Source organism: Alosa sapidissima, chromosome 2 (assembly GCF_018492685.1).
Source record: "Alosa sapidissima isolate fAloSap1 chromosome 2, fAloSap1.pri, whole genome shotgun sequence".
Taxonomy (NCBI): domain Eukaryota; kingdom Metazoa; phylum Chordata; class Actinopteri; order Clupeiformes; family Clupeidae; genus Alosa; species Alosa sapidissima.
The window spans coordinates 38,361,040-38,375,508 of record NC_055958.1 but is presented as its reverse complement, the minus strand read 5'-3'; the positions used below and the strand labels follow the sequence as shown (position 1 = coordinate 38,375,508).

Below are 14,469 nucleotides of genomic sequence, written 5' to 3'. Positions count from 1 at the left end.
GCATGATTTTATGAAAATATGATGTATTGCTAGCCTGGCGGGCCATCCTATATCATTGAAATGTATAGTCTGGAATCGACCCATTCACCTCGCTTAATCCAAGGGGCGGGCAGAGAATTGTCTTTCAAACTGCCTAGGCATGCAATAGGCCAGCGCTACGACCATATCCGTATCCGGTCGGCAAAACGGCAAATACATCCTTCTTGGAAAGGAATGACTTAAGTGCATTGTGTTGCTCAACTTTCAAAGAAAAGCACAAGTCCAACTCCTCCAAAGTTGACGCCAACGCCGATTCAAACAACCGCTCTTCGTTCGCCATAGCCACCTTCCTTGTTGTTCACCGTCGCAGGACTGTCGTCATCCTGTTAAGCCCGCCTTAAGACTCTCTAACAAAATAGAGCGCTGTGATTGGATGACGTCCACGGCGTCAGCCAATAGAAATCCCTATGGTTTGCTACTAGACGTACAGGCTGAGCAAATTAATTTGCCGCCGCTAGGGTGCGTCTAGATTTCTAGGCTAATGTATTGTGACATCAGAAGCAAGTCAAATTTGTAGTTTCTTATGTCTCATTCCATCGAACTACAGATCCGCTACCCGATCTGGCAAACTTGCGTAGTGCGGTTATAGGCGATAGAGGGTCGCGAAGCGAAGTACTGTTCACGATTTACGAGTTGATGAACCACTGATACGATTTTGGAAACATTATATTAAGGTTCAAAAACCTCTTTGGTGTTGCTTTAATATGTTCCCAAACTCACCTAAGAGAGTAAAGACATCAAAGTCAAAGTCAAAGTCAAAGTCAGCTTTATTGTCAATTTCTTCACATGTTCCAGACATACAAAGAGATCGAAATTACGTTTCTCACTATCCCACGGTGAAGACAAGACATATTTTACCAATTTAGGTCCACAGACAAACATAACATTCAAGTAAACAAAAAAGTAAGTAAATAAGTAAATAAAAAAGTAAGTAAATAAGTAAATAAGAGGGCACATATAATAATGAAAAAATAAGAGCAGCAAAATGTGGTTGAAATTGTGCATAGACAGTCAATAAAAATACTAGTGCAAATTCAGGCCAATAAAAGGCTTGGGTAGTTCTGTTGACCTAAGTAAGAAGAAAGTGGCATAGTGGTGCAAGTTATGTAAGAGCAGCAGAAGTGTTGTGTTTTCAGGACAACAACACCAGTTGTAAAGTGTACAAGTGTGCAAGTGGAGTAGTGCAGGCGGCCATTTTGGGTCCAATGTCCAGGATGTTATGTAGCTGAGGGTGGAGGGGGGAGAGGAGGGAGAGAGTTCAGCATCCTTACGGCTTGGTGTATGAAGCTGTTGGTGAGTCTGGTAGTGCGGGAGCGCAGGCTTCTGTACCTCTTCCCAGAGGGCAGTAGATCAAACAGATTGTGAGCGGGGTGACTTGCATCACTCACAATTTTGGTCGCCTTGCGGGTGAGGTGGGTGGTGTAAATGTCCTTCAGGGAGGGGAGTGAAGCACCAATAATCCTTCCAGCTGTGTTCACTATGCGCTGCAGGGCTTTCCTGTTGTATTCAGTGCAGCTTCCGCCCCACACAGCGATACAGCTGGAGAGGATGCTCTCGATGGTGCCTCGGTAGAATGTGGTCATGATGGCTGGTGGAGCACTTGCTCGCCTGAGTTTCCGCAGGAAGTACAGGCGGCGCTGAGCTCTCTTCGCCAGATGCGGGCATCAGTTTTCATGTCAACAAAGTGCAACGAACCGTAAGTATAACCATAGCATAGCAAGTTTGACAACATTTCACTCTTATCTGTAAGTCTCTTCTGCTTACATAAGTTTGCCCCCTTTCAGACATTATGCATCTTAAAAAAACTAACAAACACTGACCTGGGTGATGTGTGATGTGTTAAGGAGTTATAACACCCATGTTCCCCACTGAATGTCCCCCACTTGCCCATGAATCAGATTGTGCTTTAATCAGAAAAGAATAAAGAAATGAAATTAAATACGTTTTTTAAATGGTTATTAACACACACACACACACACACACACACACACACACACGTTTTTTAAATGGTTATTAACACACACACACACACACACACACACGTATATATCCACACACACACACACACACACACACACGTTTTTTAAATGGTTATTAACACACACACACACACACACGTATACATCCACACACATCTATACATCCACAGTGCATAACCCATTCTCACATCAGTTTGTGAAACAATGCCTCTTTTTCTTTATTCCTTTTATGATATTTTGTTATATGAAAGGTGTCATTTTGAAGTTGTTATAATTATTATTATTATTATTATTATTATTATTATTATTATTATTATTGTTTACATTTTAACTAACATTTTGCATATAGGTTGACATGGCAGACTCCACCAACAACTCCATCCAGGACATACTGAGGAACACCATGGAGAACCTCAGCTCTGCCGACTTCAAGAAGTTCAAGCACTATTTGAAGGATATTGGCCAGATTCCATGGGCAAAACTTGAGAAAGCTGACCATCATGACACAGTAGAGTTAATTGTGCAAATGTACACTAAAGAACATTCTGGTGGGACCGTGTGTAAAATCTTAAAGAAAATGAAACTGCACCAGATGGCCATAGACTTGGAGAACAAACTAACTGGGGAGAAATCTTGCAATGTGTCAGCACAGGTTGTAATCAATTGTTCATAGACAAATTAATTTGACATGCATTATAAATACGGTAAGAAATGTCAGTAAGAATAAGATATGGCGATTGGCGACATAAGCATATTTCTACTTTTCTTTTCATCCCCTAAATTAAATGATATTAGCATCAGACATTTTTATTTATTTGACCACTTTCTTGGACTGAGTAATATTCACCAGTATTGCAGCTAGATATCCACCAGGGTGACCTACTGTAACTCAACACCACACTAGGCCTATACATGCCCACTTCCCTAACCGGTTTATCCACACATACTTGTAAGCACACATTGTGTTTGTCCTCCGTTATCCCAAACTATGTGTTCAAAGCATAACAGATAATTAAAAAGGTATTACAAGGTTTTTCAAACTCATTTTTGAAGCCTTGTACAATGCTTTGATACGGTGGGGAAAAAAGCAGGTCTCTGCAGCACTCTTTTTACAGTGTTTTATTAAAACATTTGTAGAGTTTGTAAACCAGTGATGGTTGATATCTTTGTTACTCATCAGAGTTGATGTTTTCAGACAAATAAAGGTCAGTGAAGATCTTAAGTTTGTATTTAGACTTGGATTCAGACAAGTATCTGCTAATTATGATGACTCATCATCAAAGTAGGCAATTCCATCAACAGCTTGCATCCTTGATCTATTTTTGTGGTGCATAAAATACTATGATTTTAACACTTTCGTGATTGTTATTGACAGAAGCAATGTATTGTTGCCAAAAAGTGGCATATCTCCCACTCATGAGGACCATGACTGTCCACGGATGTAGCAGAAAAGAGAAAGGAGGAGGGTGAAGGCAGAGTCCCACCAGTTCACAAGTGGACCAGAGGAAAGAGTCAGACGAAGTCCCAGAAAGAGGGCAAAAGAGGAAGGAGTCTGGTGAGTCATAATGCCACCTCTTGATGTTTCCAAGGTGACCTGGTTGGTAGGGCCTATCTCATTCTCTCCCTATTTGTCAGTTGTTCTGATAAAAGCAGTAGGCATTGAATTAAGATGTCACTGTTAAAAGCACTAGTATATTGAAGGGCTACATCGACGAAGGCTCTATCACTCATAGTACTATAACTTGCACATGGATTATTTTCAGACTGCCTCTGCAGTCTGCATGGAAAGGAATTACAACTGTTCTGTCAAGAAGATAGAGAGCTGGTGTGCTATGAATGTCGAAACTCGAAAAATCACAAGTCTCACAACTTCAGACCAATCCGTAGAACAGTGCCTGACCTTAAGGTAAGTGTACTGTAGTGTTTTTTTTTTTTTTTAGAAAATTATTTCATTTTATCGGTATTACTGTAATAGTGCATTCGGATCTCTTTTGGACATTAGTTATAAATGTGATATATGTCTATCTTAAAAAAATAAGTGCTTGGTTTGATTGATGTTAGCAATGTACGGAATGGAACGTTAGTAAACCTCACTCCCCGATGCCTCAAGAGCAGTGCTGGCACGACAGCTAGCAGCCTGAGGCCGTATTCGCGAAGAATTATAAGGCTAAAAGTAGCTCCTAACTGGTGAATTTAGGAGAAACTCTACTAATGGGCATGTCACTCATAACTTTAGGCTTCCCCATTTATTTGACTAAGAGTAATTCACAAAGCATTTTAGCCCTAAAAGTAGCACCTAAGTCTGGGACAGCTTAGAAGAAGAGGACTCCTAACTCACTAAGACCTACTCACAAACAATCCTAAGCAGCGGTTTGTATTATTTCAATATTGTATTGTGCATTGTAACTATAAGGCAGGCAATAACGCCACCTACAACAACAAAATCAAATTAAATTCCAATGCCAATCCAAACTTTTTCATCTGTTTTTCCTCGTTGGTGGAACGCACTGCCAGTTCCTACTAAAAGAGGTGCTCTTCAGAAAACATCTCCTCTCGTAGTACTGCTTACAACTAGTCTTGCTGATCCTAGCACTTACCACCTGACTAAAACTGACACTCGGCTGTTTAAAAATACCACTAACTGATGCACTTATTCTTACTGTTAGTTGCTTTGATTAAAAATGGATCAGCCAAATGCAATGTAATGTAATGTAAATTGTTTATCCTCTTTGCAAATGTGTCTTCATAAAGATTCATTTAAAAAATGTTGCAAAGATACTGCATCAATACGTACTGTATTTCAATCAGCCAGTCAAGCTTGTGCATGAGGTGCCAGGTCTGAGAATGCGTGCGCTATAATGCAAAGGACGGAAGATGATGAATAACTGAATAAATAGCCTAAATTAATAAAGACTAAGGGAAAACAAATAGCCTAGCAGCCTAATGAAACATACGGATTGATGCAGTGTCTTTGCAGCATAAATTAATCTGTCACCATATGCCTATGCCTACGTTTGCAAAGAGGAGAACATTTTAATTTGATCCACAATGAAACGTTACATTTAATTTACATGTTGACAATGAGTAGTTTTGGCTGTTGTTGGTGGCGTTATTGCGTCCCTTAGTTATGCCTACAATGCATAATTATTGTTTCCTCGTGATTGGAAGCTCCTGTAGCCGCATACGCATTTCAAAACATCACAACGTGAAATGCCACAAAAAGCGGTTTGTGAATAGGTCTTAGTGAGGCTTTTAAGCTGTCCCAGACTTAGGTGCTACTTTGAAGGCTAAAATGCTTTGTGAATTACTCAAAAAAATCAGGAGTCCTAAAGTTACGAGTGACACACCCATTATGTCTAGGAGTTTCTCCTAAATTCGCCAGTTAGGAGCTACTTTTAGCCTTAAAATTCTTTGTGAATACGGGCCCGGCTGTATTGGCGGTAAGGTGTGAGATGATTCTTTATAGGAGGAGCTCAGGCTTAAAGTGGTGCCACTGAAGAGACAGATTGAATTACATGAAGAAGTGAAGGTCACCTGTGAAGAAACAGCAAAGCATATTAAATGTTTTAAATGTGAAGCATTTTGAGCTGCATTCTGTGTATGAAAGATGCTATACAAACAAAGCTTATTATTATTATTATTATTATTATTATTATTATTATTATTATTATTATTAAATGCAAAACTGTAGGTACAATCCACTGCACAGCACACACACACAGAACTGTAAACACACTCCACACGGACAGCTTACCTGTGGCTTATTTACACTGCTTAGGCTGATTGCAAAGTGAACTAATTATCTAAAACAGTTTTTCTTCATTAAAACTGTTTTAGATAATTAGTTCACTTTGCAATCAGCCTAAGCACTGTAAATAAGCCACAGGTAAGCTGTCCGTGTGGAGTACCTGGAGGGAGCAGGAAGAGTGAGAAGTAGAGGAGGCCTAGAAAGAGGAAGTGGAGGTGAAGAAGTAGGAGGAAGAGGAGGAGGAAGAGGATGCAAGAGGGAGAGGACGACAAGGACAAGGAGGAGCAAGAGGAAGGGTAAGAAGAGGAAGAAACAGCCCTTTTACAGGCAAAAAATCAGTCTACTGTACATGTGGGGATATTGACCAGGCATCCTGTCAGGCCTGGATACGGCATTCCAGAAGATGTTTTCCCCGGTGCCTTGGACTAGAGGACCTTGCATGTGATGTACTGTAGACAAAATTTTGAGAGAGACGACACAATGTAGACTGATTTCTTTTTCTCAGTGAAATTGCTATTTTGTGCTATTTTGATGTGTGTATATAAACACCAATACTTGAAGTTTGGATCCCTGTATGTTTAGAGAACTATGACAAAAGTATGATCTCAAACTGACATAGCCTACCTTGTGCACAGAGAAACCAAAAGCCAGATGTGTTTTTTTATTCATACCATCAGTGTCTAGTTGCCACTTATTATTGGGATGGCTTGTGTTTACGGTTTGATACGAAAACACCATTTTTATGAAGGTGTGAAGAGTTAAGCAAGGCGTGCTAGCTTTTACAAGAGAACTACAATGTTTTGCTGATTTGGTGAAAGGTTTTCCTATTTGTAGAGTTTTGCAAAAATTACCAATACTTACAAAAATGTGCTTAAGTAATCAGAAAAAAATGTAAGAAAACTTATAGCTAAAAACATTAGGTGCGATTTAGGAGTGGTAAGATAAAATGTTTAGTTTTAGTAATTAGTTTGTCATAAAATGTAGTGAAGTAATTTGTATGTAAAATGTAAAAGTTATGCTATTATGTACATGCTACACCATACGTTCATGAATTCTCATTGTCACTGGGTCAGGGTCTAACATCAATAGTCTTTTGTTTAGAGTAACCCTTATGCACTGAAACTGTGCAGTCAGCAATCATACACAATGTCAAGCCCGTTTTTGTCACATTCAGCAACCGTCTCCTCAAGATCCGCCAGCGGCCCATCCTGTGAATACACTGGCAAAAAAAAGGACAATCTCTGTAGGCTCCAAAAACTAAAAACAAAGAATGTAGGGGCAGCGTGTCCCACAAGCAAATATGAAACTTTTTTTTCTGCTCGCCGCCATCCTGCCAGTCAAGGAGTGAGTAGTCCAAAACTTTTCTTTTTTGGTACTGTGGCAAATATTTATCTCTGGGCCAAATTACTTTGAATTCGAAAACATCTACAGTTGTGCAATATCCCCTGAAAATGCCAAGCATCTAGCATGAATTGCTCAAACAAACCCTGTGGTTTATCAGATTAATGACCCTGTCTTTAAGCCTCATATGTCAGAAAATAAAGTACAAGCTTAAACTTTTGCCTCTGAAGTGGAAAGAATGCTGCTGTCACAGGCATTGAGAGAGAAATATTTTTATTGGGAAGTGAAAGCTGTTTTGGTGTAGACTCTTCACTGTAGAGCCTCACAAGAGTATCTGAAGTTGGATTATTGTTTGGCGCTCCTATCAATTGAGTATTGTATAGTTAACATTTATTGAATAATTTGAAATGATACTTTGCATTCTAGCAGAACCTAATTAAGTCCAGCCCAGAGTAAATAAATTGGATTATTCTCGATATGGAATTATTCTTTGTCATTAAATCTCAAGTAAATATTGAATTTTTTTTTTGTAGATGAACAAGTTTGTGTTTATTGCTGGATTAGAAATGTTACATTTCAATCTATAGGTTAATACCTACCTGTACATGTAAGATCATCTTATTTCCTCTGAACAACAACAAAAACAAAACAAATACCCTTATAAAATATCATCTTTCACTTGTCCCGTCACCAGCAACACTGACCAATGACCAATGAGAATTCAGCCCTCTCTCTGACTAACAGGTTCAACCAGTGAAACAGAAATACAGGTAGCAGAGGGATAAAGTGAACTCCCTGCAGTTCTGTACAGATCAGGTGAGAAGAGAGAAGCCCTCAGGTGAGTCTTGTCTCCTCTTACTGATCAGCCAGTGCTTTACCCTTTCCCATAAGGAGAAGCCCTCAGGTGAGTCTTGTCTCTTACTGATCAGCCAGTGCTTTACCCTTTCCCATAAGGAGAACCTGGAAACATCACAAATGCTCATAGTTTAAATAGCACACATACGGTAACAGTATGTATTAGTTTATAATTACAAAAAAAAAAGATTAAAATTATGTTGACCTACTTTTCATATTAAATGCTACTCCATTTTAGTTTGACATGTATATGAAAGCGCTTTATTGGTATTTTAAAGTATTGGACATTGGACACAACAGGTGTGATTTATTTACATTTTTTTACAGAATATATGGGTTTGATCTGGCCATGACCTCGGTCCAGGACACACTGAGAAACACAATGGGCAAACTCGGCAAGATTGAGTTCAAGACCTTCAAGTACTTTTTGAAGGACATGGACCAGGTTCCGTGGTCAAAGCTTGAGACAGCGGAGCGTGTTGATACCGTAGATTTAATAGTGCAAACGTTTACTAAGGAACATTCTGGTCAGACGGTGTGTAACATCCTAAAGAAGATGAACCTGAACCAGATGGCCAAAGATTTGGAGAAGGAACTAGCCGGAACCAGAATTAACTCTGGTTGGGAATCTGTCAGCACAGGTTGGAATCAATAGTTCAGTGATAACTTACAAGACTGCCAACTTTCAGTGCACTTATGACAAGCCACAGCAAAGATGATTTTTCTGTCTTATTTATTTCCATCCCCCTCTCAAAATATAGTGGTATTACATTTTGATGTTATACAAAATTGGAAAAGTAGAACTATTCTTTCCATTGTCCTGGAGGGAGTACTAATATTACATTACATTACATTTGGCTGACGCTTTTTTAGCCAAAGCGACTAACAACATGGTAAACAGTTTAAGTTTTAGAGCAATTCTCAACAATTTTAGGACAATTTAAAAACATTAGAGTACAGTAAGAATAAGTGCATCAGTGAGTGCTGTTTTTAACAGTTACTTGTCAGTTTAAGATGGCTGGTGAGTGCTAGGATCAGTAAGACTTGTTGTAAGTGTTGCTATGAGAGGAGATGTTCTCTAAAGAGCTGGGTCTTCAGGAGTTTTTTGAAAATGGAGGATGTCCCTGTATAATATTGCAGCAAGATATATCAGAGTGCCACGCATTGACTTTTCATAATGCCAAATCCCCTTAGACACTTGAAGATTTTCAGTTTAGTTAGTAAACAGCAAGTTTCCTTAAAGGAGAATTTCAGCGATATTTCACATAGATCTCTGTTTCTCGAGGTCACCGAGTACTGTCGGTACGGAAAAAAAAACACTGACAACAATCGGTTTTACCTAGCTTGAGTTGCTGCAGCCAACAGTTTGAGCATCCAAGAAGCTACAGTGCTACACTCCGGGGGCATGTTCATGAGACCCCATGTTCTTCCAGTCGCTGCCATCTTGTGTGAATAATGTCCATACCAGTCGATTGCCAAATGTGACACTGCTGCTGTCACACTGTTACTCTTCTAAGGATACAAAAGGAGGAGAGTTCAGTAATGAACTTGTAAATACACCACATGACAGCAACTGGAAGAGGGTCAAGTTTACAGCACAAACAGCCATTTTATAATATTCTTTTCGCTTGCAAAGGTAGAAATACTTTAGTTTGTCTGCTGTTTGAAATGGCTATGTGTTATTTATTTCTAAATGCATATTTTAGTCCAGTTTCTGTCTAAAAAATAGACCAGACAACTATCTATCTAAGACAAATGGAACAGGACATATGGATATACTGTACATTCATGATAAACGAATATTCACAATCTAAATCCATAACAGAGTTGCCTTATCCAGATCATCTTCCATATATAGGTGATGTTAGTTTATGTCACATAACTGATATACCATATGACCATGAATGTTAGTTTATGTCACATAACTGATATACCATATGACCATGAATGTTAATTCATGTAGCAGAATATGGCTGTTGCCCCAGGCAAAAGCAGAGAGGCGTGGACCGGGAGGAGGACGACGAAGAGGAGGAAGGAGTCTGGTGAGTCATGATGCCAAAAACTGAATGACACTTAATAACTTAAAAGTGTTATGTCATAAATGTTTATGAGTTATTTATGACACGTTCATGACAGTGTCATGTCAGTCTTATGTCGACACTGCCAAGTAAAGTGTACCCAAATAATCTAATAGTAGCCTATATCGAAGTCAAACAATAATTGTTCTAGGAGTAACACATGCACACATATGTTGATCACATGGCTTTTTTCCAGACTTCTTCTGCCATTTACACAGTCAGAGGGTCCAACTCTTTTGTCAAGATGACAGCGAGTTGGTGTGTTGTGAATGTCTCAACTCACAAACACACAAGTGTCACAAAATCATTACCATCAGTGCACAGAAACTTGCCCTTAAGGTTAGTTACTTATAGTTGTTTGCTTGTCTGTTTCACTCTTGGACAATTATTTCACATTAAGAATAAGTTATAATTATGGATCGTGGTTTTTTGGTAATTATGGTGCTCAAGATTCGTATGAAGCCCATGAGGAAGCAGATGGAGCTATGGGGAGAAGCAGTGGTCTCCTGTGAGCAGATAGCAAATCACATTCAGGTGAGGGTCACACGTTATTTAACACAATGCAAGTATTAGATAGATAGATAGATAGATAGATAGATAGACACTTTATTGATCCCCAGGGGAAATTCAAGGTCTCAGTAGCATACAGACATCACACACACACATTCACTAACAGCAAAAAAGTAATTAAAAGTGTATAAAAGTATATAATATAAAAAACACAACTAAGGACTGTAGAAGATAAAGAATATACTAAACATACTAAAATACAAATTATACTAAATAACACTTAATCTAAATCAATACTAAAAACAGTATCGACATAGTGGGTGATTAATCAAGAGGCACTTGCAATGACTGAGGCAGGGACTGAGCCTGTGATTCTCTGTGCATAGTATGTTGTGTTCGCTGCTGGCGACATCAAGCTCATGTATATTTTCTGCAGGTTATGGTTGTAAAAATATACAATATTGCTCACTCTCTCTTTCTCTCTCTCTCTTTCTCTCTATCTCTATTTTCACAAAATGCGATCCAATACCTGTACACAATCAAATGGAAAATTATTTAAGTGCAGTTGCTCATGTGAGATGTATAATTTACCCTCGGATGTGTAAAAACAGTGTTTTTTTAGGTGAGCTGGTATGGAGTAATGACACTTTTGAACTCCACATTTTAAACACTTCTCTCTGCTAAACCAGAGTCAGATCAAAGACACAGAAATGCAGTTGAATAAGGCGTTTGAGAAGTTGCACCAATTCCTATGGGATGAACAAAAGACCATGGTAGCAGCACTGAGGCAGGAGGGTTTTTTGAAGAGTCAGATGATGAAGGAGAAGATTATGAAGATGAGCAGAGAGATCTCATCTATCTCAGACTCAATCAGAGCCATAGAAGTAGACATGGGAGAGGATGATGTCACATTTCCGCAGGTAAGACCTATCCTCCGTTTGTATTTTCAAGCATGGCATGTGTAACTGCTTTTATAAGAGCACTGTCTCAACATATGGAGGGACCAACTCAATTTGCGGTGTGTAGGAGTTCTTAGGAGCAGAAATAAAAAACATGCCTGTGTGCGTGTGCGTGCGCGTGTGCGTGCTTGTGCGTGCTTACGTGTGTGTGAATGCACAGTGTTGCCTGAAAGTGGTTCACTAGGTGTTCAGTGATTATACAAAAAAAAAACAAATGACAGTGATAATCAAGAATCATCCCATTTCCATTTTTCAGAAGTACAAGAGCACAGTGGAAAGGTAAGTGATCTGCCTCCTGTCTCTCTCTTCTCTGTGGTTCTGAACCCAAACCCACAGCAGCACTGACTCCTGAATGTTATTCCAGAGCCCAGTGCACACTGCAGGATCCAGAGAGGGTTTCAGGAGCTCTGATCAATGTGGCAAAGCACCTGGGCAACCTGAAGTTCAGAGTCTGGGAGAAGATGCAGGACATTGTTCAGTACAGTGAGTACATATTTATAGACGTTAGACTGGGATCAAATGATTTGGTAATTTCTATTTCTATTAGCAATTTACAGAAAGACCAACATGTACAAAGTAAAAAGCAGATGAAAAAATAGAAAACTGATAATGGCCAATATAGGAAACTACCAGACACAGAGAACTCCTCCAACATATCATCTGTTATCCCTTACATGATAGTCTACACCCCTGTCATCAAGATACACAAATATTATTTAACATTCATGGTCAACTGATAACTAATATGCCACAAATGCCTCTCAGCCAGCTCTATGGGAATGCTTAATAAAGAATTGATGTTTCCTACTGGCCAATTGGTGTTTCATAGTGTACCATTATGTGTTACTGATAAAGAGAGCCCTAATTTCAGAAATTGTGCTTAAAACTGCTGTAATAATCATCAGTCATATTCATATTACACATTAGTCAGTGTTTGTCCATTCTCGCTGCAGCTCCTGTGATTCTTGATCCCAACACTGCAAAACCCACTCTTCTGCTGTCTGAGGATCTGACCAGTGTTGGATTTGCTGATGAGGCACAGAAACTTCCTGATAACCCAGAGAGATTTGATGAGTATGCCAGTGTCCTGGGCTCTGAGGGCTTTAACTCAGGGACTCACTGCTGGGATGTGGAGGTTGGAGAGAACACACGGTGGAATGTGGGTGTGATGACAGAGTCTCACCATAGGAAGGGAGACCACACCTCCACAGTGTGTGAACGGTGGTTTGTGTTTTTTAAAAATGGTGAATACAGAGCAAGGTCTCCACCACAGCCACTCTCATGTCTCACAGTGCAGCAGAAACTCCAGAAGATCAGAGTGCAGCTGGATTGGGACAGAGGAAAGCTGTTATTCTCTGACCCTGATAATAACACACACCTACACACTTTCACACACACTTTCACTGAGAGAGTGTTTCCATACTTTAATATACCTCGTAACATCTCTCCTCTGAGGATGTTACCAGTGAAGGCCTCAGTAACAGTAAAGCAGCACAGTTAGAGCTGAGGGAAACTAGAAGGTTCTAGGTCAGGATTGGCATACAATGAGAGGCACCTATAGAGACGGATGTTGTATGTAAGGGATAATGTATAGAACGCCGGTCATTACTGGGAAAATAAGTCCCGACAGGGCGAATCGGACCCCGACGCGCAATTATACGCCTACTTTCCAAAACGAAATAATAAACTCCCCACGATATGACTTTAGCCTACATAACCTAGCCTATTTGTTACCGTTCATCGTGGCATTTGCTGAGAAACAAATAGTTCGCAACAACACACGCTGCTGAACTTGAATCGGACATTCTTTAGAACACAGCGAATGGAACTTTCTGCAGCACTCTGAAGAGCCGTGTAATAAAGAGACATAATGAATGGCTATGAGATTCCTTACCTTGAGGTATAAATACTACAGGAGTATACAGCAAAAAAGTATTTTTGAAAAGGAAAAAGAAAAGGAGATCAGAGTGTGGCTACTCTGTCTCCTTAATCTAAAAAAAAAAAAAACCTTAAGACACTGAACTGGGGGGGGGGGGAAAGATAAGATATAGCACATATGTTGGTCCCTTTTCATTGTTTTAACAGCTTTTAATGTGTATTCAGTATATTCTCCAATAAACATTCTATATGTTATATATGCCACCAGACTGCCACCTGGTGGTCAATTGACAGTCAAGACAGCAGACACCCAGCACGACAAACCAGGCCCAGCATCCCTACTGAAAAAAATCAACAACTAGAATCCACCTTATGCTGGTAGCTGGTTTTAACAGGTTTTAGCTGGTCTTTGCTGGAGTAGCTGGTTGGGCTACCAATTAGAGATGCTCATAACCAACTAAGAAAGCTGGTCATACTGGTGTGACCAGCCTGTCATGTGGGATACAGCTGGTGTAAGCTGCTTGACATTGTTGGTGAAAGATGGCCATGCTGGTTTGCTATAATAACCAATATAAGCTGGCACGGCCAGTTAAACCAGCAATGTAAGCCCTAGCCTGGCTAACTTCAGACCTCATCTCATTGAGATGGGGTCTGGGAACTACACATTCATTTCCTCGTATTTGAAATGTGGTTTACGAATGCCCAGAGTCGTTTATTGGGCGCTACAAATGTCTATCAAATGCGTCTGTACGTAGCTCATAACCACTTCAGTGTGTCGTCATCGTCTTGCTGTACCCCCTCCGTTCTGTGAATAGGCGTGTTGGTCTTCATGTGATGCATCAAGCACAGATCTGCATGAAGATGAACACGCCTGATCGGTTCCTTCGTTGAGGTGAAAACGAAGTCCATAGAATCCAGGCTGCCCTAGCAGCGAGAATAAAATTGCGCGCGTAAGGTAGCATGGGATAACCCAGGCTATGTAAGCCCAGCAACTCCAACTAAAATCACCAGCTTGAGGTGGTACGACAAGCAAAACCAGCTGAATCACCATCATAAGTTGGGTAAACCAGCTGAAGACACTG

The 14,469-nt window shown here is 39.9% G+C and overlaps 1 long non-coding RNA gene across 1 annotated transcript; it reads left to right on the top strand.

The window, feature by feature from the left end:
* Positions 1-3,353: 3,353 nt before the first annotated feature.
* Positions 3,354-5,573, top strand: LOC121692189. The gene is made up of 3 exons (XR_006025238.1): positions 3,354-3,573; positions 3,782-3,924; positions 5,485-5,573. It is a non-coding gene; the product is annotated as an uncharacterized LOC121692189 (long non-coding RNA).
* The last annotated feature ends 8,896 nt before the right edge of the window (positions 5,574-14,469 follow it).